Source organism: Megascapheus bottae, chromosome 22 (genome assembly GCF_031878675.1).
Source record: "Megascapheus bottae isolate mThoBot1 chromosome 22, mThoBot2.hap1, whole genome shotgun sequence".
Taxonomy (NCBI): Eukaryota; Metazoa; Chordata; class Mammalia; order Rodentia; family Geomyidae; genus Megascapheus; species Megascapheus bottae.
Window position 1 is genome coordinate 28,212,521 of NC_143530.1, and position 26,271 is coordinate 28,238,791.

A 26,271-nucleotide genomic window follows, 5' to 3' on the forward strand; every position below is an offset into this window, starting at 1 on the left:
AGCCTCAGGGATGCAGCCTGGATGCAGGATGGTTCCTGTAGAAGGGCTATTAGAGTGTGCTGGAACTTTTAGAAGGCAGGAACTAGTATAAGTTTTTAGGTCATTGGAATGCTTGTCAAGGAGGCTGGAGGGCCCCACCCCATCCTCTCTTCTCATTTGCTCCTTGATGTGAGCCACTTTGCACTGTCACATGTTCCTACCACAATGTGCTCCCGGAAGGACCAAAGCCATGAGGCCTCTTTGCCACAGACTGGAACCTTCAGCACTGCAAACCAAATAAGCCTTTTTTCTTGTAGTTAATTAATTACCCGAGGTATTTCCTTAATGATCGAAAGGTGACTACTGCCTACCTCTGTGGCTGTTTTCTTGTCTGGGAAAACTGCTTTGAATTTGGGACTCCCTCCAGCTCCAACAGCCTTGGGTTTCTCTTTGCATTTCTCTGTTGTGTTTGTTTATAAGCTGTATTAGCAAACAAACTGCTTTGCCTCATTTAAATGAATAACTTACAAAGAAAACTACAACTCTTTCTATCATACAGGGTGGCCCATCAGCCACTGGGCAGATGGGACACTTTCTGAGGTCACACCTCAAATAGTGATAAGGTGCTACCAGCCTGATACACAGACTGGTAGTGGAGTTGCAATGTGTTCCTGGAAAACTGCTGATGTTTACTGCTCGAGCCTGTGTCATTTTCCTGCCTCCCACCCTCTGAGACCTGGGGGTCTGGGTCTGGGCCTGCTGAGAACAGCATTACTTAGGCAATGATGGCCACTCTGTGCCCCAGCTTCTGCCCAGGCTCCTTCAGTCTCAAAATAGGAGTAATCATAATGTCATGTGGTTGGCATGAGCCTAAACAGACAGCCACACGGAAGGCTTTCCTTCACCCTCTCCCATCTCTGCCTGTGTTGACAGGAAAGCACGACAGCAAAACTAGCTGGAAGCCAGCCTCATGCTGCTACCCACAAGATACAGACCTAAGCCTCTTCTGCAGATAGCCGGCCACCAAATGAGAAGTAGCCTGATGATGATGACAAGGGAAGTAGATGTCTAGGTCTTTGACCTTCCTGTCCTGAGGCTGAGCTGGCACACTTTTACCTTCTATTCAGACCAGGCTGATATAACCAAGCAGTCCCTGCGTACCAGGAATGCTGTGCTATTAAATACTCCCAAGGCTTAGACATTCTACCTCACTAAGTCATTATTTATCAACTGAGGGCTTCTATAATAACAGAAACAGAAACTGTCCATCAAACACTGTAAACTGCAAGATGCTAGGTGTTTATTATCCACTTAATCATCACAACTTTATGAGGTAGGGATTACCACAGCCCAGTCACAGAGAGGAGACTGAAAGTCGTCTGTCTCCAGCAAGCCATGTAGTAGGGCTGTAATTCAAATGCAGACCACCTGATTTCAAAGCAGTGCAGTTAACTTCTCTGCAAAGCCAAACATCCATAAATCTTAGAGGCCAATTGCAAATAAAGGGTTCTTGCAAGATATTTCTATACTGGTTGGATCTTCCACATCATGCTGTAGTTTTGAATCTTTGTTCAAACTGTTTCTGCCTTGGATCTTCCTGTCTTATAATCGCACTCTTCAATAAAGTAAAAAAGTTTACATTTCACAGTGCAAACTTGCTGCTTTACAGAAATTTGTTCTAAGATCAGGGAAATATATCTCAAGGACTTGTTTATGTGGCAGATGCTGCATTAGAACAGAATCACTACAAGGCATGCATGTGGTGTTTTGAACTTAAACTAGAATTGGAACATTTCCAAAATTCTTTCCATTATAAAAGTTTTGATATACCAGATGATTGGAAACATTGGAAATAACTACATAATTGAACAAATTAATCCTTCAGTCACAAGTATCCTGTATCTGAAAGTCTTCCCGATTAAATCCTACCTACTCTTTCCATGATTACAAATGAAAAGGAGGAAGGAGAAAGAGGGACAGGGAGGCAGAGATGGAGAAAGAGAAGGGGAGAGAGAGAGAAAAAAACAGAGGGAAGAGGAGTGGGGAGAGGGAGGGAGAGGGAGAGAGGAAGAAACTGATTCCTGGGTTTATACAGCTTGCTATGGTCCCATGTGTTGAAGATTTGCTCCTCCGCGTGGCACTACTGGGAGATGATGCATCTTATAAGAGGTGGGGCCTAGGAGAGGTCTTCAAGTCACGGGGTGTGTACTTTCAAAGGTGACTACAGGACCCCAGACCCCCTCTTTTTCTTTTTCTCTTCTCAGCCATGAAGTGTCTGTGCTATGCCATATGCTCATCATGAAGTTCTGCCCCATTTCCACTCCCTTATCACGGACCACTCCACACTAAAATAACCTCTTGGGGTTTTTTCTGCTAAAGTGGCCATCTTAGGTATTATTATATCTCTGGAAATCTTGCTCATGCATAGCATAAAGACTTTAATTCAGAAGGGATCTAAAGTATGTCAAGGCTTACTGCACATGATAATCTCGCTGATTCTTCAGATAAAGGCAGGGAGTCGTTGACTCATGGCTAAGGTCATATAACCTGGTTCTGAAGATGATATCTTCTTCAGAAAGGTGTCAGCACTCTCCTCTCTGGTTCTGGTACAGTAGAAGACCGAGACAGGAACATCTTCCTGTTTTGTAATTGTGAGGGAAGGTGAGCAGTGGAGTGACACGTCTCAATGTGCAATATAAAGTACTGCCTATATTATGACTTGCTTGTTGCTAAGAACCCACTCTGGAATTAGAAAATAGAAACAAATTCTTCTGGAGAGCTATTTTATCATCATAGCCATAAGACTGAAGTGGAAAATTCCATATGCTATAAAGGTTCAGAAAGTTAACTTTCACACATGCAGCTCTCCCTTGAGCCTAAAGCAAGCTTGCTACACAAGAGCTCCTATTGCATACAAGTAGTCTTCTCTGTGTGTAGAAAATGGTGGGTTCATTAGTCATTCAGGAATCTTGGGACAACAGGGAGGAATGCATACATCCATCTCATTGGCAAAAGAACCATCACAGGCCACCTACCATCTGGCAGACGTTTAAACTGTGTTATGCCTTCCACCCCTTTTTCGCAGGTTCTGGCTAGGTAGTCATAGCCATACAGGACTTCTAGGGGCTTCCTTGCTTTCTCACTCCATTTAGAAACATCTCGGATACCTGAAAAATAGAAGTGTGGACAGGATGGGCTAAGCCTCATAACTCTCCCTAGCATGTATTATTTCTGAACCTTACACTAACTGAGCTCTGCTTGCAAGGCTCCCTAGAGCCTACATGGACACACCACATTTTCCAGGTCTCTGCTCAGAGGTCAAGAAGCCTACTTCACCACCCTCGTGCATTCACAGATGATCAGCTGTCTTCCTCAGGATGTACACCAAGGGGAAGGGCCTCTACCTTCTAGTGAGTGAAAGCAGACTGGCCCTGAATGCTGTCAGTTAAAAGTGTATGATAAAAGGAAATAGTTCCCTAACTTGACTGTATAACAGTAGCATTATAGTTTTCTCTTGGTGTCTGCAAAGATTGGATCCAGGAACCTCATGGATTCAAAAATGGACGTCCAAGCTCTTCCCATATACTTTTTTTTTCAAGTCCTGGGGCTTGAACTGAGGGCTTGGGCACTGTCCTTGAGCTTTTATTTTTGCTTAAGGCTAGTGCTCTACAACTTGAGCCATAGCTCCACATCTGGCTTTTTTTGTAGTAATTTATTTAGTAATTTATTTTCCCATCTGGTCTGGCTTCGAGTTTTGATCCACAGATCTCAGCCACTGAGTAGCCAGGGCAGGTATGAGTTACCTGCTCCTGGCTCTTCCTTATATTTTAAATCATCCTTACATTGTCCACTCTAGCTAACACAACTTAAATCCTAAGCAGAATACTGTATGACATCATCACAGACACACAGACTTTACTTTTCCTAACATTTCATCCCCTTCTTTACTTCCCTCCTTCCTTCCTTCTCTTTCTTTTTCTTTTCTTTCTTTCTCTCTATCTGTCTTTCTCTCTGTCTTTCTCTCTGTCTTTCTTTCTTTCTTTCTGTCTGTCTGTCTCTGTCTTTGTCTCTCTCTCTCTCTCTCGCGCGCGCGCGCTCTCTCTGTGTCTGTGTATGTGTACGTGTGTGTGTGTGTGTGTGTGTGTGTGTGTGTGTATGTGTTTGTGCGTGTGTGTGTGTCTTTTCTTTCTCAGTATTGAGGTTTGAACTCAGGGCGTTCTACTTGTCAGGCAGTTACTTAACTACTTGAGCCACACCCCAGCCCCTTTTTCTTTCATTATTTTCAAATGGCATCACATATTCATGCTCAGGCTGGACTAAACATGACTCTTCTACTTTTACTTCGCTCATAGCTAGGATAGTAGGCATGCACCTCCACACCCATGAGATGAAAGCCTTATGAACTTTATGCCCAGGCTGGCCACAAACCACAATCCTCCTACTCCCTACCTCCTGAGTAGCTGGGATTATAGCCATAAGCCATAGTACCTAGCTTCAACCATGGTTTCTTGAGTCCATAGTTTAAAAAAATAACCTGCATAGGCACAGAAATAGAAGATTAGTTATGTGTAGATAAAGGAATTTTTCTGGCACATTGAGAAACACAAGCTAATTACTAATTTTTAAGTTCTGGTATGGAAGAAATTGAGTACTAAAGCTAACTAATAGCTCTAAGCTATGTTATATATGACTCAGTAGTAGAAAAGAAACCAAATCTGCCTATAAAATGGATCAATGCAAGTGTATGGGTCAATCTTTTCCATATCTCTTTAAGCACTGTGATAAAGATGCCAGTGTTCTCAAGAATATGATATATTGCTTAATGAGAGCTTTCAGAAAAGTGACTGGATGACAACATCTGGAAGACAATATAAATGATTAGAATTCAAGTATAATCTATACAGAGCTTCGCTTGATGCTGAAACAGACACTCAAAGGGAACTTTGCAAATGAGGAAAATCTGCTGTTTACAAGTGAACTGTCTCCTGATTGAGTAGACCCCATTACAATGGCAGCTTGATGGTGCCTCTGCAGACTGGTTCAAATATTCCGAGAGAAGCTGCAGTGAGCTGGCTCCACAGGTGAACTACTCCATGAAGAGACATAGGATGTGAGGAGAAGCAGCCTGAACAGGGGAGTGGATTTGGGACTATAAAAGAGACAGACTGGCGGGGGGGGGGGCGGGGAGGGAGGGGGATAAGGAGAAAGGGAGAGAGGGAGAGATGGAGAGAGGAAGAGAAAGAGAGAGAAAGAATTTGTGATAGAGAGAAAGGGAGAAAGTAACTGCAGGACAGGCAGTATGAAAAAGCCAGTGAAAAGATTCTCTGTAGAGAGGCTGAGGAGCAGCCCAGTGGCAAATCATGTGCATGTATGAGACCGTTGGTTCAATCCCCAGCACTCCTATCCTGGAGATTCTGCCATTCCTTCAGGATACACAGGAGGATGTTCACAGCAACACCTGAGATAAACTAGCTATCTGCCAGAAGTAAAAACAATTAAAGAAACCTGCCATAATTATCTAATAATGCTCTTGGACGACAGTACAGCAATGAAAGTAACTTCACTGCAGCCACCAGTAGTATCACAATGGATGTCAGAAATGTAAAGAAAAAACAAAAAGAAGAGAGAGCTGGGCGTGGTGGCTGTAATCCTAGCTACTTAGGAGGCTGAGATCTGAGGATGGAGGTTCAAAGCCAGCCTGGGCAATAAAGTACGTGAGACTCTTATCTCCAAATAGCCACCTGAAAACAGGATGCAGTGCTGGGGCTCAAGTGGTAGGGTGGTAGCTCTTCAGCTCAAGGACAGCACCCAAGACCAGAGTTCAAATCACATGACTGACAGAAAAAAGAAGAAGAAGAGGAGGAGGAGGAGCAGGAGGAAGAAGAGAGGACAATATAGAGTATATAGTCACCTGCCCAAAGCTCTCAGACAAATGGTTGTTTAGGAATATAAACACACATTAAAAATTGTTTTCACAGGGTAGAAAGGAGGACGCCACCCCATCTTCACCTTCTCTAGCAGAGAACCCTGCTCCCTAGTTCCACTCCCATGAAATTTTTTGTTGTCTATTAAAAATTTAATACCCCAAATAGGAGTGTCAGACCTCTTCTGCCTCTTCCTAAAATGAAGTGACCCACTAGATCTTTCTCCACGCCTGAATGTACCACTCTCATTTTATGAGGCTCGGCCTATTATCTGGTTTCATCTCTACATGATTTGAAGTTCTGAGGAGGTGACTTACGTCATCCTGCAGTCCAGTGCAGAGAGCTGGGAGGCACTTCTCTCCCCACCATGAGAATATCCTGAGTGCCAGGTATCAATGCTTGGGTCTCACACATGCTAGGTCTGCTGAGGACAGATCCAGTACCTGAGGAAAGGGAGGATGCTGCCGCCACTCTGGGTGCCACAGAGACCCTGTCAGAGGAGGAGCAGGAGGAGCTGAGATGAGAACTTGCAAAGGTAGAAGAAGAAATCCAGACTCTGTCTCAGGTATTGGCAGCAAAAGAGAAGCATCTAGCAGAGGTCAAGCGGAAACTGGGAATCAATTCACTACAGAAATTAAAACAGAACATCGCCCAAGGGTGGCAGGATGTGACAGCAACATCTGCCTATAGGAGGACATCTGAAACACTGTCTCAGGCTGGACAGAGGGCTTCAGCTGCTTTTTCATCTGTTGGTTCAGTCATCACGAAAAATCTGGAAGATGTAAAAAAACTCCCCGACTTTCGAATCATTTGAAGAAAAGGTTGAAAATTTAAAGTAGGGGGAACCAAGTCTGCTGGTGGTGATTTTGGAGACGTCTTGAATTCAACTGCTAGTGCCACTGCCAGGGAGCCACCTTCAGAAGCAATGCAGGAGAGCTCTTGAGATTCCTACCTTGGTCCCCCACTCTCCCCCACTGCCAAATGCTACAGGCAACATCCAAGCACATCTTCTCAACATGCATTACCATGGATTTCCACCAGATGTGCTGTTGTTTAGCTTTACATGATTTCTTTGACCAAATAATTTGTGGGTTAAACAAAATGAAAATGCCTTCACCTCTGTTCCCAGATAATAACCCTGTGAAGGCCCTTTACTTAGGAATCTGCATTACAAAGACTTGTGTTTCTGACCTAGGGATGCTTGTGAATTGAGGTGAAAAGCTGCAGGAGAACGCTGCCTGACAAAGTGGATACCAGTTTGATTGTATCTTCTGTATGATTTTTTTTTTTTTGCCAGTCCTGGGCTTGAGCTCAGGGCCTGAGCACTATCCTTAGACTTTCTCAAGGCTAGAACTCTACCACTTGAGCCTCAGCACCACTTCCAGCTTTTTCTATATATGTGGTACCAAGGAATCGAACCCGGGTCTTCGTGCTTGCTAGGCAAGCACTTTAACCACTAGGCCAAGTTCCTGGCCCCTGTATGATTTTTTTTTTTGCCTGTTTGAATCTGTATATTTGATTCCTAACTAAAATTGATCTGGGTAATAAAAAAAATTGTTTTTACCTGAAGTTTGGCCTAGTGGTAAGAGTACTTGCCTAGAATGCATGAAGCCTATGGCTCGAGTGGTATGAGCGCTAGCCTTAAGAGAGCTCAATTTGGTTATTTGAAATTTGATAGGGAAGGGGGGAAAACCAAGACGGGTGGGGGGGTGTGGGGGGGAGGGTAATGGGTACCAAGACATGTGAAAGGGTATCAATGTATGTGAATTAATGCACCTTCTATCTGGCAAATACCATGTAACCCTTTTACTAATTACAATAAAAAAATAAAAAAAACAACAATAACAATAAAAAACAAAACAAAACAAAACAAAAAGAAAGAAAGAAAGAAAAAAAAATAAAGCTCAAGGACAGTGCCCAGGCCCTGAATTCAAGGCCCACAATTGACCAAAAAAACCCAAAAAACCAAAAGAAGAAGAAGAAAAAAATTGTTTTCACAAAGGCACGTAGCAGAATTGAAGGGTACAGAGAGAAAGAGATGAAATGAGAAAGGGCAGCGACACAGCAAGAGTGTTAAGTAATCATAAACCCTGGGCTCCATGGCAGGTTGATGAATATCGTAATTCACACAGATGATTCACACAGTCTTAAAGTAACTCTACCAAGTATTAAACAAGAAAAACAAAGTAATCAACTAGGAAGTGGGGTAGAGGAAAACAATAAGGAGGGTTGTTCTGAACAAAATATATGCACATCTGAAATACCATGGTGAAACATACATACTGGAAATAAAAGAACAGTAAAGTGAAACAGGCTCAGATGGGGATGAGAATGCATATGGAGAATATGGCCAGCTTTGCATGTACGAAAATGAAACAATGAGGCCTTCTGAGATTTTATAGAGAAGGAGGAGGGGAGAGGAGGTTTGATTGCATAATACATCGTTCATATGTGTGGAAATGCCACATTCGACCTCCCTACTATGCAACTAATATATGCTAATAAACAGAATAACCAGTGGGGATAAAACAATCAATTAGAAAAAAACAAGTTTTCTATAGTGTTAATGCCCAGACCTTTCCCCGTTTCTTTTTCTTTTTTTTTTTTTTTTGCTAGTCCTGGGCTTGTGCTCAGGGCCTGAGCACTGTCCTTGGACTTTCTCAAGGCTAGAGCTCTGCCACTTGAGCCTCAGCACCACTTCTGCCTTTTTTCTATGTATGTGGTACTGAGGAATTGAACCTGGGTCTTCGTGCAGGCCAGGCAAGCACTCTACCACTGGGCCAAACTCCCGGCCCCCAGACCTTTTCTTTTTAAGAAACTAGTGGAGCAATGCATGACTGGCTCTTGCTTGTAATCCTAATGTGTCAGAAAGCTGAGAATTGAAGATTGAGGTTCAGAACCAGCCTGGGCAGAAAAATCCTCAAAACTCATATTTATAATTAACTAGCAAAATGCCAGGAATGGAGGTATGGCTCATGTAATAGAGTACCCATCAAGTAAGAGCTTGAGGGCCTGAGTTAAAGCCTCAGTACACACACACACACACACACATACACACACACACACACACACACACACACACACACACACACAAAACTAAAAAACAGCAGCCAATGTTCAACATGTTTTTCTTGCTAAAACATTAAGTCTTCTCATGGGATAGCAAGATACCCTTTTATGTATTAACTTAGGGATAGCAGACCATTTGGAGAGGTGTCTAGGGGAATGTCAAAAAACTGGAGAAGGTTGGGAGTTTGGCCTACTGGTAGAGTGCTTGCCTAGCATGCAGGAAGACCAGGTTTCAATTCTTCAGTAGCACATATATAGAAAAGCCAGAAGTGGTGCTGTGGCTCAAGTGGTAGGACACTAGCCTTGAGGAAAGCCCAAGGACAGTGCTTAGGCCCTGAGTTCAAACCCCAGGACTGGCAAAAAACCAACCAAACAAACAAAAAACTGGAGAAGCTTTCAGACTTCCATAGGAAACAGTGCCTAAATTTCAATAGGAGTGAAGCCCAACAGCAGCTAAGAAAGCCACTCATACCAAGCTAAGATGAAGAACACAGGCTTAGAAGTCAGACTGCCTCAGTATGAGTTCCAGCTCATGTATATAGCCCAGCTCTGTGATAACTGAGCAAGTTATTTAGCCTCTCTGGTAGTTAGTTTCCTCATCAGAATCATGACAACAGTCTGGAATAAATAGAAGTTAACACATGAACTATCAAATAATAATGCCTGGCATGTAACATGCACTCAGAAATGTTCATTATATTTATATATTTATTTTTGTGACTTTATTTCAGTGGAAGACTGTTTTGGCCCAAAGCGTAATTACCACCAAAAATTAAGTAGCTACCAGATAAGAAAATCCAATACACTGTTAAATATCTGGGATTCAGAAGTTAAGTAAAGCCAGGGTATGGGGATAAGAGAAGGGAGCTATAGTCCCAGCTCTTGGAAGTCTGAGGCAGGAGGATTACATGGGCCAGGAGCAACACAGCAAGACTGGAGAGACAGAGGGAGAAGGAGGAGAGAGAGAGAGGAAGCAGAGCACATTAGGATAGCACCCAAAGATTCTGATATCTCAGCCCCACAGAGAAGAGTTGAGGACATATCAAAGGCAGAGAATGATCAAAAAGGGATGGCAATGTCCAGAGGACATAGCAGCTAGAACTTCAGCACAGAAAAGCATCCATAAGATTATGGTCGCTATTGCACACATCATAAGCAAACACCGCAGTGAGCCACCAAATGCTGGATCAAAGGACTAAAGGGCATCCAAGTATCCAGTGGGCATGGCTATACACAAGGCACTGGCTCCACTGGACCAGTGGGTAAGAAGCCACCTGGCCAAAGGTAGTTTCTAGGGGATAAGAAGACAGCAATGATGGTCAGAAAGGGAAGAGATGTCAAACCAAAGAGTAAAGACTGTGGTGAATTTGAAAGATTTACTCATTGCTCATAGAGAAAGGAGAGAAGGAAAGTCAGAGTCACCACAAAGGTGAGCTCACCCCACAGCAAGTAAGACTGAGAATGGCAGTACCCAGGGAGAAGGTCACAGTTTAAGTCTGTGCAAGAGCTGCGGGATCTCTGAGGGAAGCTCCATGAGGCCTAGGGAGTCTGGGAGAAGAGTGTGTGTGGGGGGAACCACCAGCGCTGAGGAGGATGTGGCTAGAAAGGAATGCCACAACAGGGGCAAGGGCACTGGGGGATGAAGGGGAAAACAATGGCAATTCATTCCGTGGAGGAGATGCACAGGATACCTCCTGTGAGCCCAAGAAAGGTGACACTGGGACTCTGGCTTGCATGCCTGAGGAGATCATGGCTGGTAGTGGAAGAATGTAATTAGGGAAAAGAACAAGTGAGCAGGGTAGAATATGGAAAGGGTCAGGAAATAATGAGTTCAATTTTAGATGAGGGCAGATCATGTTCTGGAGAATAAAACAAACTTCAGTGAAAAGACTAAAATCATACAAAGTCTATTTCCTGAATGTAATGGAATTTTACCACATATCAATAGCAAAAGGTATCTGGGAAAGTCTAAATCTTTGGAAATAGATATTATTCTTCTATATACCATTAGGTAAAAGAAGAAGTATGAAGGGATATTAGAAACTATTCTAAATGGAATGAAAATACAACTTATCAAATGGAGGATGCTTATATTCAACAGGTGCCTAGGGGGAATTTATAGCAATAAAAGCCTATACTAAAAAAGAAGAAGGGCCTCAATGAGCCAAGATTCTACTCTGAGACTTAAAGGCCAAAGCAACCAGAATGAAGATAATAATGAAGAGCAGAGCAGAAACAATGAAACTGAAAACAAAAATACAAATAAATCAACAAAACCAACAGCTAACTCTTTGAATAGACCAATGAATGATAATCTTCTTTTTCCCTGACACTGGCCCGTAGAAAAAGAGATGACACAGATTATCAACAGCAGGAAAAATGAAAGTGCTGTGGTTTGGATATAAATGGCCCTGAAGGCTCATACATGGAAGGCCTGGCCATCAGATGGTGGTGCTATTGAGGGTTGGTGACCTCCTCAATGGACTAATAGGAAGGAGGGCTTGGTTAGAGGCTGCAGGTCACTGGGGACTTGTCTTGGAAGAGACTCTTGTGTTCAGGGCCTCTTGCTGTCTCTCTACTTCTGTCCTCTATGACATAAGCAGCTCTGCTGTGCCATGTGCTTCTACAGCCAGGAAATTCTGCCTTGCAGCAGATACGCAGAAGTGGAGTCAGCCAACCATGGACTGAAACCTCTGAAACTTTAAGCCAAAATAAACCTACCTTCCCTTCAGTTGGAAATTGGATATTCAGGTATTTTGTCACAGAATTGGGCAACTAACTAACATAAGGGACAGTGCTACAGACCCTATAAACTTTTGTAGGAGAAGGGATTATCTATCTGGTCCATGGACCATATAACCATTTGCTATGTGACAGGACAGACACGTCTTGTCCACATCCTATTGGCTATATTGATACTATTGTATGGCCTGCAAATATTCAAATGAAAGCATGAAGGTACAATGTCCTCATGTAAAATAACATGTATCAAAATGAACTCCATAAAATGGAAAAAAAATAAAAATCAATATCCAAATGGCCCTTGGCTATGTAGAGGGTAATAAGGAATACGATAGACAACTATAAAGTATCCACCATCTTTGACAAGATTATATTTGTTACACTGAAACCCATTAAGTAGAGAGGCCAACACAAAACAGAATGGGACTGAAGAAGGAATTTTAAAAAAAAGCAGAAAACAGATCAAAGGGCAAAGCATAGTAAGGCAGTAACTACAGGTGAGAGGAACAATGTTCTGAAGGTAGAATTGTAAGCTAAGAGGAAGAGTCCAGTGGAGAGACATCACTGATTGAGGGGAAGTCAGGTATCCAAGACAGAAGGCATGGGAGGTCAAGGATAACTACAAAGTGGAATGGCCCGCTCTGCCCAAGGCAGACCCAGAGACACAAAGAACTATCAGGATTATGAGGAGAATAGATTATGACAGAATGGTAACTCAATCAGCTTACCATGGAAGCCTTTCATATTTCCTTAAGAAACAGGATGTCTGGCTGGGAGTTTGGCCTAGTGGTTAAAGTGCTTGCCTAGCATGCACGAAGACCCGGGTTCGATTCCTTGGTACCACATACATAGAAAAAAGCCGGAAGTGGTGCTGAGGCTCAAGTGGTACAGCTCTAGCCTTGAGAAAGTTCAAGGACAGGGCTCAGGCCCTGAGCACAAGCCCAGGACTAGCAAAAAAAAAAAAGAAACAGGATGTCTGCAGAGAATTAAATTTTATAATTGGACATGGCCACTAACTGTAACAGCTGAAAAGAATTAGCCTAATGAAAGCCTAGAAATCAGAAATGTCTTGCTGTATAAGGCTGGAGTAGATATTTCAGGCTTTGCAGGCCAAGAGGCTAATCCAAGACATGATACGAACATATACACACGTAAGAGAAAATGCCACCTAGACCCAGCTATTTGGGGTGGACCCTCTCAACTGGGCATAGGACGGGTAATTTCATGGCTAGGTGCCTAGCAATTACCAAAAGTCCCCACTGCTCAGGATACCAGTGCAGACCTTAGGCAACAAAACTGGGAGTGCAAGAGAAATGAGGAAGGCAGAAGGAACAGACAATTTAGCTTAGTGTCCATAGCTCATACAACTTGTTTCAACTGGTTCCTAGGCCTTACAAATAAAATCTGGAAGCCAGATTTGACTTACAGTGTACTTACCTCTGCATCAATATCCCTAAAAACCTCAAAGAGAAGCCTAAAGGACCACCTTAAACATGAAAATAGGCCAGGTACAGTGGCTTATGCCTAAAATCCTAGCTATTTAGGAGGCTGAGATGAAAGGATCAGTTTGAGGCCAGGCCAGGCAAAAAGTTGAAGAGATTCCATTTTAACTGATGCAAAGATGGGACAACTGGTGTATGCTTGTTATCCCAGCATGGAAGATATGCTATCATTATCTAAGAGCTACATGGGAAGCTAAAATAGAAGTGGTCCACGCTGGCTGAGGCATAAATGGGATACCCTAGCCAAAACAATGAAAGCAGAAAGGGCAGAGGCCATGGCTCAAGTAGTACAACAACTACCAATAAGCAAAAAGCACTGAGTTCAAACACCAGTACCACTTAAAAAAAAAACCAAATAGCACAGAAATTCTTTTAACCAAGAATACAAGGTTTCATATTCAAATCCAGTTTCCATAACACTCATGGTGTTTTTCTTTCTATTTATTGTTATTTTTTTGGAGATGGGTTCTCAGTATGTAGCCCAAGCCACTTTATGATCTGATAAACCTGTCTCAGGCTCTGAAAGTTAGATTTACAGGGGCAGACGACCTCGGCCAGTTTTCGAATTCTTTTAACTGAGGTTATGACTCACACGTCACATTTCTCCTTTCTTTAAGGGTCACTATTCTTGGTAGTAAACCAAGAACTGTTTTTCCTTGGCCTTTTATCTTAGTTGTGTGACTTTCCTAAGAACCCATTATTCTTCCAACATGAGATATGCAAACTGAAGTGGATATGCCTTATCAATACATATTTGGAATGAGACAGAAAGAGGAATTTGAAGGATCATTAGTTGGGTGCTGGTGGATCATGCCTATAATCCTAGCTACTCTGCAGGCTGATGTCTGAGGATCACAGTTTGAAGCCAGCCCAAGACTCTTATCTCCAATTAGCCCCCCGATAATGGAAGTGGTGCTGTGGCTCAAAGTGGTAGAGTGCTAGTCTTGAACACAAAAGCTCAAGGACAGCACCCAGGCCCCGAGTTCAAGCCCTATGACCAAAAATTAATAAATAAATAAATAAAAAGAACATCATTGCTACATCTCCAGTTGGCAGAACTTACCCTGATAAATCCTGTCATCTTCATCAGTGATGTAGGCATTTGCTCCCCAAATCACCATCTTCCTGATGTAAGATGGATACTTTGCAGCAGCAATGAGTGCAGTTATGCCACCATCACTCCAGCCCAGCAAGGAAACCTGCTCAAATCACAGTGCCTGTAACAAATACGAGACAATGCAAGGTACAGGTTATTTCTCCTCTCTAATAAAGGAGCCTGAGTCAATATGGATAAGACCCAATAAAGGTATAGCATCTGGAGGATCAATTAATAACAAAAGTGAAATCCTAGTCTTCTACTTGAGAACATGGTTTCTTTCTATTAACTTTGGAATAAATATAATGGTCATAAAAACTTGTTTGGATAACTATTGTATATCTCCTGGATGGATAAAAATGTCAAGGAATAGGAGCAATGGAAATCACTTTGTACTTGGATATGACACACATATGGAGTGTGAGTGTGTGTGTGTGTGTGTGTGTGTGGCATCAGAATGATGCCTCACAATAGTAAAACCATAATCAAGCATTAAGACCTCAAACCTCAGGATACTCTTCAGTAGCTGAAGCAATAGTATAACCAAACAACAAGCATACCACCAAAATAAATTTTAAAAAACCATTAAGGTTTGCAAAGAAGAATCTGTGGATCTGAGGAGGGATTTTCAATTCACTGGATGAAATCAAGTCAGGAATCTGGTGAAGTCACTGACCATACCTTTGGGAAGCACAGCTAGAGACAACAGGGAAGAGAATGGCAAAGCAGTGGAAGTCATCAGTGAGACAACCAGGATTCTGAAAAAGTGTCTGACAAAGAAAATGGATACAACCTCTGGGAGATGTCACCTAGAAGTAAAACTAGAATGATAGAAAGATGAGCTGTAGCATTAACAAATATAAGTCCAAAGTATTTTTACGGAATATTGCTGCGTAACTACTATGGATCATTTGGCACTAAGCTATAAATGAATCTGCTATAATGAGCACATTGTCTCTTGAATTCACATGAAATTCTGGCACATGTTTACTAGGAAATAAGTCCAAAATGTCTATAATATTCTTCATAATAGCAAGGAAACAGAACGAAATCCACAAATAACAGAGTGTTTATTACACTATTTATAATTAAAATCTACCTTAATTAGGTAACAGCATGATAGATGAGTAAGACACAGTGTGTCTATACCATGAACTCTGTAGGGGACAGTGGGCATCTGAGAACACAGAGTTTTCTCTGCACCTACACAGACCAGTGAGTGTGCTGACCCAGGGGATGATTCCGGTTCCAAAGGGCTGGGGGGATTGGGGTAAAGCAGTGTGAGATTTCACCATAGGGCTCAGAATGGCATGGAATTTACAATTTATGATAAAAATAGTGAAAGCATCTTGAAAGTTTTGTATCATAAAGAAGTGATCATTGATTGAGGACATAGATGTTTGACCTAATTTGAACATTATATAATGTATAATGTAGCATCATTCCATATTAATATGTATAATTTTATGCTTTAATGTAACAGAATTTTAATGTAACAATTTTTCATTTAATGTCAAATTAAATTAAAATTTAATTTTAAAAAGAATTGAAAACCTTATGAAGCTGAGTACTAGAGACTCACACCTATAATCCTAGCTAATCAGGAGGCTGAGAGCTGAAGATCACTCAAAGCCAGCCTGGGTGGGAAAATCTGTGAGACTCTTATCTCCAATTAACCATCAAAAAGCTGGAGGTGAAATTGGCTAAAGTGGTAGAGTGCTAGCCTTGCACACAAAACTTCATGGTCAGTACCCAGGCCTATGTTCAAGTTCCAGAAATTGGTACATACATACATGTACACACACACACACACACACACACACACACACACACAGAACTTTAGTAGTTATTTCTGGAATTTTCCACTTAATATTTCCAGTCTGCATGGGTAGGGAGAACATCTGCAGCTTGCAGCTACTGTAAGACAGATGCAAATGCAGCAGGAGGGAAGAGGTCTCACCTTAATAAGCTAGTCACTGAAAGCAGAGTTGGAAGAATGGTGGTTACAGTACAAACCATCAAAACAAACGTGTGTGTGTGTGTGTGTGTGTGTGTGTGTGTGATGTGTCAGAAAAGCAAAGCCTTAAAAGTCTTGGCAGTAGTGTCTCTAAGTGCTAGGCTTTATAATATACGTACTTAATTATTTATAACTATTTGAAATCTTTAGATTTTCAGAGGTGGGGAAACCTTTTCTGCCAAGAAAATTTGTTATTTATGACACCATTCAAGGGCAATAAAAATGATCAATATATTGAGTTGGGCATGGTGGTTCACGCCTGTAACCCTAGCTACTCAAGAGGCTGCAATCTGAGGATATGGGTTCAAAGCCAGCCTGTATACTGAAAAGTTAATAAGACACATATCTTTAATTAACCACTAGAAAACTGGAAGTGGCACTGTGGTTCAAGGGGTAGGGCAGTGGCCTTTGAGGTGAAGAACTCAGGAACAATGCCCGGGCTCAGAGTTCAAGTCCTACAATTGACAAAAAAACAAACAACAACAAAAAAATCAGTATAGGTAGATGAATGGCAGGCAGCTAACAAGAAGAATGTCTAGTCATGTAACAAATGATTTTGTAGGCCCGGTGTTCCCTGCCCCTGTTCTATAGGAATTAGAGTAAATGAAGACAGTCCCAGGCGTTCTCCCTCTCCTAAGTAGTTCCCTGGTACCCACCTTCATCAAGTCAACAGCATCTTTCGCATCTCTTTCAAAAAATTCCACTGGGAAGTCTCGATCTGGAGGTCTAGAATGTCCATATCCTCGAGGATCCCAGGCAATTACTGTGAAGAGCTTCTTATTCAGGCTGCTAAGCTGGGGTGCAAAATCAGTCCCTCCGCTTCCTGGAAACCACCACTGTGTTACACACTGATTAATGCTTTATTCTATCAAATACATCAGGAGAAAAAGGTGCAGTGATAATCTCAAAACAAAGGGATTATCTGCTATTCAAAACAGAATCAGGAAAGTCATCTCAGAATGATTGAATACATTTACTAGGGGCTTGTAGACTTGTTGCTCATCGCCTTCTAGTGGCGATTTTGAGAAAGACAGGGACCTGAGTCTAAAGAAATAAACCCACAGATATGATTTAGTTCTGGATTGGCTATTATTCTTATTTTAAAGAAATGACTTATTAATAAGAGCAATCTTAATAAAATCTGTAATAATTTTTGGTTCAAGTCATTCAAAGAAAATTCTAAAGTTCCAGATGGCATTTTACTAAGCTAAAATGCATAGTCCTAAAGATTTTATCCTGTCATTATAATTAGAAACCAGGAAATAAGCAAAGCACCAGTGGCTTATGCCTTTAATACTAGCTACTCAAGAGGCTGAAATTTGAGAGCTGATGTTTAAAACAGGCCCAGGAAGCCGGAAGTTTGGCTTAGAGGTAGAGTGCTTGCCTAGCAAGTATTTCACTTTGTTATTTGATATATTGGATATATGTGTATTTGATTATTTGAAATTGGATAGGAAAGGGGGGAAAACAAGACAAGGAGTGGGGGTGGAGGGGAGGGAAATGAGGACCAAGACATGAGAAAGGGTATCAATGTATGTGAAGTAATGCACCTTGTATCTGGCGAATATAGTGTAACCCTTGTATTAATTACAATAAAAAATATATGGAAGAAAAAAAAGAACTACCCTAAAGGAAGGGCAGTAGATAAGGAGATGGGGAGAAGGGAACAGACTACAGAAAATTTTCACAAATAACCAGACATTTGGCCCACATGTATACATTTGAAAAACCAAGGCCAGGAATACTAAAACTTTAAACAAGTGTAAAGGAGCATACATATAACCAGTAAATAGTTACCAGTGAATAAGGTCTAAGGGCACTGGGTATGGAGAAAAGACTCTAACCTTTCCAGTTTAAGAATTTTGGATTCCGAGGAGATAAGGGAGGGAAAAGGTGACCATGACATGAGAAAGGGTATCAACATCTGTGAAGTAATGCACCTTCTAGCTGGTGAATATAATGTAACCCTTCTATTAATTATAATAAAAATATATGGAAAAAAGATTTTTGGAATCATGGTAAGGTTTTACATAACAAAAAATAAAGTGGTAAGTTGTGATAACTGGTTAATGATTACAGTACTGAAATAACAGAAATGTAACTTGGTAAATTTACTTTAGCTTGACATTACCCAGTGGAGCTCATAAAGTGACATCACAAAAACTCAATAGTAAATACCACTTCCAAAAATGCTTCCCTAGCTAAAGTGGGATTACATCTGCTCAAGCTTGGTGAATCAGAAAAATCAATTAGATAAAAAAAACTGTCATATTTTACTTTAAGAGAAAGAACCAAAGCACAAAGAAACAAATATATACTAGGATCCTTAATCAAACAAAAGATAAAGTGGCAATCCTAAACCCCATAAAACTAACATTTAGATGGCCTGGGCTCACTGATTTTCCCTGCATCTGGACTACTGTAAAATACAGTTGAGTGTCAATGGGCTTTACACATTGAAAATCGGGTATACATTAATCTCATTTTAATTTAAAAAAAAATAAAAGCTTATAGTAGCAGAGTATGGAGGGGAAGCCTTATAATCCCAGTACTTGGAAGACTGCAGCAGGAAGATGGAGAGTTCAAGACAGCCTTGTCTCAAAAAAAAAAAAAGGCTTTAAGCATCTTTTTCTTTTTTTTTTTTTTTTTTTTTTTTTTTGGCCCCTTTCTCTTTCTGGCCCCGCTTGCTCTGGCCCTGCTCGCTCCGGCCCGGCTAGGCCCCCTTTCTAGCTCCGGCCCGCTCGCTCTGGCCCCGCTTGCTTCCGCCGGCTCGCTCCAGCTTGCTCCAGCTTGCTCCAGCCGGCCAGCTCTGGCTTGCTCCTGGCTCTGCTTGCTCTGGCCCCGCTCGCTCCGGCCACCACTCGGTTGGGCTCTGTTCACTTCAGCTCAGCTTGCTTCTTTCGCTCTCTGTCGCCGTCGCAGTCTCGTCTCTGCCACTTTTCCGGCTTGGTTGTGTATGTGGGATACCGAGGAATTGAACCCGGGTCTTTGTGCATGCTAGTCAAGCACTTTAACCGCTAGGCCAAACTCCCGGGCCCGCATCTTTTTCTTAAACTAATCATATCAACCACGACAGTGAGGAATCATTGACCATTGTCCCGCTCTAGCTCTACAGACACGGATATCCCCGCTCAGCACTGGAAAATGTCTCAATCTCCTGAATACTGGAACACTCACCCATGCTCTTTTCCCTGACCTCTACCACCAGCAAAGGCACCAGGTTTCAAAGTGTACTAAATGCAAAACTAAGTACTTACAGGAAGCAAAAGTACATACAGTAGAAACATGTGAGTGCAGCAAATATCCTTTAAAACATTTTGGCAAAACACAAAGATTGACCATCAATATTTGACATCTAGTAACATGTCACATCATATAGAATATAGAGGATACATTAAATCTATCCATTAAAAATATACAGACCAAGGGCCAGGAGTTTGGCCTAGTGGTAGAGTGCTTGCGTAGCATGCAGGAAGATCCTGTTCAATTCCTCAGTACCACATACATAGCTGGAAGTGGTACTATGGCTCAAGTGGTAGAGCTCTAGCCTTGAGAAAATCCAAGGACAGTGCTCAGGCCCTGAGCTCAAGCCCAGGACTGGCAAAATAAATAAATTAATTAATTAATTAATGGAATGAGAGATAAAAAATGTGAAACGGGTTTGGAGAGGGGTAAGGTCCAGTGGGAGAAGGGGAGGGGTAAACAAAAGCAGGGGACGCTGGGAGTTTGGCCTAGTGGTAGAGTGCTTGCCTAGCATGCACGAAGACATGGGTTCGATTCCTTGGTACCACATACTTAGAAAAAGCTGGAAGTGGTACTGAGGATTGAGAAAAATCCAAGGACAGTTCTCAGGCCCTGAGCTCAAGCCCAGGACTGGCAAAAAAAAACAAACAAACAAAAAAGCAGGTGAATGAGGAATATGGTTAGTCTATTTGCATGTGTGAAAACAGATCTATGAAATCTACTGGAATTGTTTGCAAAAGAGGAAGTGGGATGAGGTAGAGTAAAAGAGGGAGTAAGGTTGGTCTGTATGCACTGTTTACATGTGTGAAATAGCACAATAAACCCCCTTGTACAAGCAATGGATGCTAATGAAAACACCTTTTAGCAGATTGCTATGATTCTGTAAATATTAATATTGTAGCAACACAAAGGCAGAAAATACTTCTTTGTATAGAGCCAGGAACAAATCACCTTTGCAATTATGAAACAAAGTTGGTAATTCCAAACAACAGACTTAAATGCAAGCTAAAAGCATATGTCTGTTTTAAGTTCAAAATACAAGCTATTTTGAAGCAGTTTATTTCAGGAATGTTTTTACGTACTTGCATGGGGCTGCCACCTCTTTTGAGGATTAACCAGAACTACTTATTTTCAGATTATGTGCTGGGTTGATCTTCATCGGCATTTGTAGAGTGAGAGCAGTCAGTCCAGAGAAAGCTGTTTCTTGAGAGAAAGGAAGAATGGCCTTCAGAGGAGCAAGGCCACTAGAGTCTGCAAAACCATTACGCTACCTACTCTATCAGAAGTATGAAACAAGTGCAACAGAGTTACTGCATTCATTTCTGCAAACTAGACAAAATGCCTATTCTTCAGTCAACTTACATAACTGCAGCAATTAGCATGTTTGTCCACCTGTACCAAAACTTCTGAAAACCTTCTAAAAATTCTAAAGAAGTGAAAGAAACCAATGTCAAATTTGAAACTTAAGAGCCAGCTAATTACACTATGAAATATTTTAAAGCTGTCCTTTCTTCTCCCAAAGTTTTAAGTTAGTAGCTTCTAAATGCCAGTAGAAATGAAATACTAGTCACTAGTTATTAATGAAAACATTTACTTGTAGTTAACTACATACATGCGCTATGTATGACTGTGTATGAGTGTGAATGCTCATGTGCACTGCAGCAAACTTCAGGCTGCTCTAGCCGAGTTTTCTTTCTTTTGTTTTATTTAGTTATTTATTTATTTTTTTGGTGGGTCAGGGGGCTGGAATTGGGCCTGGGCAATGCCCCTGAGCTCTGCAGCTCAATGCTACCACTCTACCCCCGGCCTGGGCATTGCCGCTCAGCTCTTCAGCTCAAGGCTACAACCCCAGTTCCTGTTTTCTAGAGGTTAGTTGGAGATAAAAGCCTCAGGTCCTTTTGTGCCAGGCCTGGCTTTGAACCTTGATCCTCAGATCTCTCTTGCTGTTTCTTGATACCATGAGCAGCCATTTTCTAGACAGCAGGTGAGAGATGAAGTCAGATTTCTCTTGTTATTCTTGTTTAAGCTGAAGATAGTCGAAAGGGAGGAGAGAAAGGTTTCTAGGAAAAGGCTAGGGAGGCTTGGAACCTATAACTTCATGACTTTGGTGTGAGGAGCACTCCAGAGCTAGGGCCACTGAAATTCTCAGGGTTTTTTGTTTTTCTTGGTGGTATTGTGGTTGGCACTAAGGGCCTGGTGCTTGTTAGTAGGTAGCCAAGCTCACTGCCGCTGGAGCCACCCGCCCAGCCCTCTTTGCTCTGGTTTATTTTTCGGGTAAGGTTTTCTCCTTTTCTCCTGGGGTGGGCTGGTGACGGCTCTACCACCTCCACTGGCTGTGAAGCAGAGCTTGCAGGCTGCCCCGCCACACTGGGTCTAGGGACCCACTTCTGACCCAGGCTGGAGAGGTTCCCCCGAGGGCTTGAGGGGCCTGGGCAGAGGGCCAACAGGGCGCCTCCTTCCCGCCGCCAGTGAGGAGGAGTGGGTGCTGGGGACCGGGTCCGCGCACTGACAGGCTGGACGACCACCGCCCCGCTGCACCCCCGGCTCCACCCAGGCTGTGGGGTCACATCTGCGGCCAGGCCTGGCCCAGGCCCGCGCAGGAGTCCAGGGGTCCAGGCTGAGCCCAGCCGGCGCCGAGGCCCCGCCCCGCCCAGCCCTGTGGGCACCCCATCCCCAGTGCAGGATGCTGAGCCTCCTGGAGGAGGGGGCGCCATTACCGGAAGGCGGCCGCGGGCCTAGCTCGGGGTACGTGGAAGCCCGGCTTCAGGGACGAGAGGAGCCATTTCAACCTCGCGCCTCGACAGCCCACCTGCGCCACGGCCGCCATTGCTCCAGTCAGCAAGCTGCCACGAGTGCGCACGCGCACAGCCCCTTGGCTGCTCCGGTCCCGCCCAGCTGAAAAATGTCTCCTGGCTCCACCTACGTGGGTGCTGCCAGGCCACGCCCCCTGCCGTACGTCCATCACACGCCCGGCCTGACTCGATGGGGGTGAGGACAGCACGGCAGTGAGAATGTATTAATTCCCCTGAAGTGTACACTTAAGAATACCTAAGATCAGCCAAGCTCTCATGTCTATAATCCTTGATAGTTAAGGGGCTGAAAGCTCAAAGCCAGGCCAGGGAGGAAAGTCTGCGAGATTCCTATCTCCAATTAATCACCAAACAGCGGGCAGTGGAGCTGTGGTTCAAGTAGTAGAGCACTAGCCTTGAGAAAAAAAAATTAAATTAAAAAATGAAAGCTCAGAAACTGTTCCCAGGCCCTTAGTTCAAACCCATGGCTTGCACACACACCACACACACACACACACACATGTGCATACACATTCACGTGAGCTAAGAGACAAGATTGTAAATGGTTGTGATGCCAGCACTGAGAAGATATTGAGTTTGAGCCTATACCCTGTCTCAAAACAAAGCAAAAGAGAGGGGGGGGGCGAGAGAGAGAGAGAGAGAGAGAGAGAGAGAGAGAGAGAGAGAGAGAGAGAGAGAGAGAGAGAGAGAGAGAGAGAGAGAGAGAGAGAGAGAGAGAGAGGACTTGAGATGTGTAAAGGTTATTAAGTATGTGCAATTAAATTTCAATGGATAAATGCACAGCACAGAGCCAGGATTCATAACACACCAGGTTCCTCGCATCAGGCTGTATTCTCAGGCAGCTCATCTCGACAGGGGGCAGAATTCAGAGAGACCATCTGTGTGTCCCAGTAACACAGGTTTCCAGTTGGATCTACTGCTCCCCAATTTCCATTCCATACCCTCTCCAAGAGAGCAGCTCAGGAAGCAAGAGGTCTCAAGGCCAGCCATCCTGGCTGGAACACACCAAGTCACCGTGCCTGTGTATGCTCCAGGTACTTCAACTTAAGGTTGTACTTAGGATCCCCACCAAACAGAAGCTGACCTGAACTTTCCATTACAATACATTTGTGAGGACTTACTTCAGCCCCAGTAGCACCCAGCCTCCTACTCTGTCTGCTTGGTCCTATCAGTTAGCCAGCAGCAAACCCTAGAAGGATTGCGGATGCCAACTCCTTTCCATCCTAGAAATGTGTATGCAGCAGAAATTCACGATGAAATTCATCCACTAAAGCAAAAGTCCCTAATTGTGTCTTTCTGAGAGATGCTGGTGTAAGGAGAGCTTTGGGGAATAGAAAATAACATTTCCTTTAGTGTTTTCATTTGTCTTTGATCTTTGAATCTTTCCTACCTTCTCTGTCTCTCTCTGTCTCTGTCTCTCTGTCTGTCTGTCTCTCTCCCTCTCTCTCTCCCTCTCCCTCTCCCACAGGGCTTCAACTCAGGGCCTCATGCTCGTGCAGTTTGCTTGCACAGCTGATGCTGTACCATTTGAGCCACATCTCCAGTATGACCATTTTGCTGGAGATTTTCGAGATGGGGTCTCATAGACTTCTCTGCCCAAGCTAGCTTTGAACTTTAGTCAAAATTCACACATCAAATTTAGTCCTCCCAAATATCAGCCTCTTGAAAAGCTGGGGTTATAGGCATGGGCCACTATGCTCTCAGTTTTCCCTGTTGTGCTCCACTGTGATTGTCTGAAAGATTTATCCATGTGGTTACAGGGTGTGGAGGGTGGGCACACATTATACAAGCTTTTTACATCGAGGTAATATGTTCCCATAAATCCCATTATAAGTTGAATGTATTATAAGCCAAACACATAATACACTTTACCTTCTGCACATTATCACGAGCCTAGTCTAGCATAAACATGCTCAGAGCACTTACATTAGCCTGAACTTGGGTAAAATAATCTAAAACAATGCCAAGTTTATACTGAAGTTTTGAATAGTTATATCCCCAAATACTGAAACCACTCAGTGTAAGTTGGTGTCAGGTGTGTCCCTTCATCATCCTTGCTGGCTGGGATCTATAGCTCAGTGGCTCCATCTAGTGTTCTGAAAGTATCCTAAAGCATGTCCCAGCCCAGGACGGAAAGATTAAAATTCCAAATTCTATGGTGTATCATTTTTGTACCATCATTAACTGGTAGTTGTAAGTCATTTTGGCATTAATTGGGTATTACCATCTGTAAAACCCTATAATTGTTAAGGTTTTCATTCATTTAATCTATTACTTGGTATTTATTATTTATCATAACCCTAGGGTATGATCTTCAGGTGGTTCCCACAAACCCTTCCTTAGATGAGATAGCCAGGCTACTAAACGGGGAGGGAGTATGGAATTTCTCCATCCCCACAGCGGTTAGGCTGTGGAAAGACTCATGGCAGTCAGGGTCTTGGAAAAGTGTCTGTCTGATGCAAGCTGCTGTTAAGGAGTTCTGAATGCGTTTCACCATGGTTTCTTCTCCCTTTCCTGTGAAAAGCAGGAGTGTGTCATTCAACATCCAGCATCTCAGGAGCCACCAGTGGACTTATGTGAACTTTTGAGCCTCCAGCCTAGAGCGGGAGGCCCCTGCTGAATTCATGGGCCGCTGAGCTCCAGAGGGTTCTACACATTATCCAGTTACTGTGCCTGCCTGAATGAACGGTATGACTCCCCCTGGTCTTAGGAGGGCCAGAATAAGATGTTCCAAGCCTCTTTTCCTTGTCATTATCCATTGTGGGGCAGGTTTCTACCAAGCATCTTACATCTTTGACCTGGATGAATCACAGGCAGTAAAGCCTCAATGCAAAGTAGAACAACAGGTGCCAGGATCCTGACGTGGATGCTCTTACACTAATGCAGGGGTGGCAGGACACCTGTGCACTTCTCCTAAGCATATTGTCCTTCTGTCCTCCAGGGCAAGCTAAGATCTGGAAACCAGCCACTCAAAGCTTCCTCACTTACTGTCCACATAGCAGTGGGGACTGGATGGCTGATGTTGCCCGTTCACCCAGCACTTTGAAGAAGTCCTGAGGAATTCCATCCAGCAATCAGGATGAAGTTTGGCTGCAAACATGATTTGGCTATACATCCACCAGACTTAAAGTTGAAAGTCTGCTTTTCCACATACCCTTTCCCTGTGGAACACATAGCTGCTATTTGTAAGATTCCTTCACAGGCCTCTGATCTGTGGAGTCTGCCTCCTCTGCAGGTTTGATGTTATTCATATCCTGTCTCAGTTGAGCCAGCCAGCATGTGGAAGGTTTTCCTGACCCGGTATTTATTTGGCTTTTGGCTTTACAACAATTTTTCCCAGTACACTTCTTCTTCTTCTTTTTTAATCAGATGTCATCTCATCCAGACCTTTACAAGGAGGGTACAATTACATTTTCTAACAATTGGTACAGTAAGCAGGGTACTTTTTGGTGTGTGGGGCATGGGGCTTGACCTCTGGGCCTGGGCACTGTCCCTGAGCTCTGCAGCTCAAGCCTATCACCCTACCCCTTGAGCCACAGCCCCACTTCCCACTTTCTAGTGGTTAATCAGAGATAAGAGCCTCACATTCTTTAGTGCCCAGACTGGCTTTGAACTGCCATCCTCAGATCTCGGCCTCCTGAATACCTAGGATTACAGGCATGAGCCACCATGCCTATCTAAGCAGGGTACTTTTGGTGTTAGACTAGAATAACAAGCCACTAGTCTGTTCTATCTGCTTCCAGCAGGTGACAGACAGTCTGGGAAGAAAGCCCCCTCTGCTGGTAATCTAGACCTCCAGTTGCTGTTTGTTCCACTTGTTTGTCACTGTGAATTCCCAACAAACTGTGCAATTCCACAACCCTGTTCCTCCTAGTTCCAGTCTGAGTTA

The 26,271-nt window shown here is 43.1% G+C and overlaps 2 pseudogenes across 1 annotated transcript in view; one reads left to right on the forward strand and one right to left on the reverse strand.

Annotated features, from left to right (window-relative positions):
- Positions 1 to 27: 27 nt before the first annotated feature.
- The window catches only part of LOC150048428 (serine hydrolase BPHL-like), a 58,629-nt pseudogene continuing 32,385 nt past the window's right edge, over positions 28 to 26,271 (reverse strand). The window contains exons 4-8 of the transcript XR_016539334.1: positions 16,986 to 17,152; positions 14,280 to 14,433; positions 3,015 to 3,146; positions 2,455 to 2,617; positions 28 to 1,657 (exon numbers count right to left, since the gene is read on the reverse strand). The product of XR_016539334.1 is annotated as a serine hydrolase BPHL-like (transcript). The remainder of the gene's footprint in view (positions 1,658 to 2,454; positions 2,618 to 3,014; positions 3,147 to 14,279; positions 14,434 to 16,985; positions 17,153 to 26,271) is intronic.
- Positions 6,316 to 6,771, forward strand: LOC150048429 (tumor protein D52-like; annotated as a pseudogene).